Raw genomic sequence first — 2,857 nt, forward strand, 5'->3', positions numbered from 1 at the left:
GAATGGGTTGTTCCCAATATGGAAAGGCCCGTTTCAAAACTGGAACGGACTGTTCTCAAGTTAGAACGACCCGTTCCTGAGAACAGCACGTTCCAAAGGTGAAATGGGTCGTTCTTAAAATGGAACGGGCAGTTCTAAACCACCAAAAAGGCCTAAAATCCTAGTTTGGAACAGGTCGTTCCAGAACAGGGAGTTATGTGCTAAACTCAACTCTAGAACGGGTCATTCTGGTTTAAGAAAGGTTTGTTCTAGATACGAAATTAACCCATAACGAAGCGGTCTAGCACGGGCCGTTCCAAATTTGGAACGGGTCGTTCTGGCCACTTCTGCTGTCTATAAATAGCAGACTCATACACTATTCTCAAGGCCGGGAAGTTTCGTATAAGACTCCTTTGAGCTAAAAAATTCTCTCTTTCTCCCCCTCCTATTGTATTTCTTGAGATTTGTGAGGCATATTGTAGTGTGAAAGGTTGCCACAAAGCACCTAAAGATCTCCATATTTGAAGATTCAATAGAACTCGTTTAAGAGGTATTTCAGTCGATTCTCTCTTCTTTTCTCTATTCCCTTATTTCAAATATTGTTATAATAAGAGCAACCATATAGACGTTTTAGGATTAATCATGTAATTTAAATTTCAAGCATGTAAATAGCAATTCATAAAGGGGATTAAATATTTAAATTATTAATTCTTACTATGCTAACTTCATCATACCGATTAAGGGTGTTGTAGGGATGCTTAATACTTTCCCTACACGTAATTGACCCTCGAACCCGATTCTGGTTATCAAGGTCATTATTGGATCTTTAAAAACCTTTTTCTTTTTTCAATGTTTTGAGTAAAACATTGGTGGCGACTCCATGAACCTATTTTCAAAATCATTAATTAAAGATTAGTCTTGTGTCTGGACATTCCTTAATTGATAAGATTTTCGAAAGGATGTCTAAACTATAAGTCGTAAGATCGGAAATTTTTGGGTTGCGACAAGCCTCCTCCTCACCGGGCTCAGGAATATCCGATTCCTCGATATTGAACTTGGCTTTAAGCTCACGCCATTCTCTTTTCGCCTTCAAGTCTGCAAGCAAAGAAAAAATGAAACAACAACATATGTATTAATCAGAAGCACATGAGGGTTGTGCACAAAAACCAAACCAAGCACATCAGCTAAGTACTCATTTTCTATACTTTTCTCTTTATTCACCAAAATAGCAAGAGAAAGAATGCCCTTACTGTCCAATGGTTGAGGCAATGACTACAACTTGTCTACATTGGTCTTATTAGAGGCAATCAAAGCAAGACCCGTGGAGCCATTAAATTTAACAGGGATCTGCTATCAATAGAGAGGGAACCTCGGATCTCCATTACAATGAAAGAGAGTCTCAGACAACAGATCGACACACACAGGTCAGACTTTAATAAAATCTTTCTTAAAATTCTTGTAGGACTAAGAAAAAAGTTGGAACAAACCCTCAAACTTACTACCGGTTAGAGACACCCAACCGAGAGGAGGATCCCCCAATTTTAGTTGATAAAAATGTAGGAACTTTGGGAACGAAACATCTATCCCTGAAGCGAAACACAAAACCTGAAAAGCTCGAAAGAAGCCCCAACTATTTGGGTGAAGTTGGTAGGGAACTACGTTGATGTGCTCAAGAAAAAAACACTCGAATAGAGTAAATGGAATCGACACATTGAGGTCTTTAAAAAAGACATCGATACATATAGAAAAAAAAGGGATGTCAGATTTTCTTACATGAAAACACGCTCTTCAGGTCGGTATGGTTCGACCAAAACGAGTTTAGACACAAATGGTGAGCTAATTGCTAGGGAACTTCGAAGTGAATTGACCTTGGACAAAGACTCGTACCTACTTTCAAAGTCACCTACATCGCCCCTAACCCACTCATACCCAACAATTGAAATAACAGGGTGAGAATCTTTCCTATTGTTACTACCCTTTTCCATTTTTTACCATCATCCCCACTTATAACAATCCCCTTTGACGCTACCTCCCTTTCCTCCATGGCTTTGCCCTTGCCCGTGGCAGGGCGCCTAGAACTAGACGCTACAAGTGGCCTAGAATGGGTACGAGAAGAAGATGAGTCCAACTTCTTATCACCCTCCATATTGAATGACTATAAACGCACCAAATAGAACAAGACAAGTAAGGAAACAGTACCTGAAGATACTGAGCTAACCCACAAGAATGATGACGAAGAAGAAGAACGATCGAAGACACGATAGAGTATAAAGTAGAAGCGACAAGGGAGAAAACGCAAGAGAGCAAGAGTAAGAAATGGGAGTGAGAAGTGAACAAGGAAAATGGAGAACGACAATGTTAAGAGGTCACAACACGACAAGATTTTCATAATCATAAACCTCTTAAATAGACCTTATAATGACGAGGTGCAGCGCATCATTAATGGTTGTGAGTTATCATTAAAAGTGTCAGCTTTTGTTATGAAAAGGTGTGCCATTTTGGAAACTAAGAAGTGTAACTTAAAGCCAAAGATGCACAAGGTTAAAGGTCACGACGTTTGATCAGGTCGCCCAAAGAGCACTTTCGCTTGTACAACATTTAGAACTTGGGGCTAGTGTACCAATCTAGTCGAGTTGGTAACCTCAACCCAAGTCTCGGAATAAATATTTTGACCTTGGCGAGTGATCAACTCGGCCAACGATAAGAACTACCAACATGGTCACATAACATGGTCACATCGGCCTATAGGTGCCACATCACCTGTAAGTCAATTCTAGAAAGATAAGATATGATTATAACACTATATCACAAGCATCATCAAATCGACAGATAAGATTATTCTAAATTCACTCAAGTACGTATATTATATATAAGAGAC

At 39.4% G+C, this 2,857-nt stretch overlaps 1 long non-coding RNA gene across 1 annotated transcript; it reads right to left on the minus strand.

Moving 5' to 3' along the window:
• Positions 1-644: 644 nt before the first annotated feature.
• LOC145958983 (uncharacterized) lies at positions 645-2,336 on the minus strand. The gene is made up of 2 exons (XR_014434578.1): positions 2,179-2,336; positions 645-1,074 (listed from the first exon to the last, which is right to left on the minus strand). It is a non-coding gene; the product is annotated as an uncharacterized LOC145958983 (long non-coding RNA).
• Between the last annotated feature and the right edge of the window lie 521 nt (positions 2,337-2,857).

This window comes from Cajanus cajan, chromosome 6 (genome assembly GCF_000230855.2).
Source record: "Cajanus cajan strain Asha chromosome 6, NIPB_CcT2T_4, whole genome shotgun sequence".
Taxonomy (NCBI): domain Eukaryota; kingdom Viridiplantae; phylum Streptophyta; class Magnoliopsida; order Fabales; family Fabaceae; genus Cajanus; species Cajanus cajan.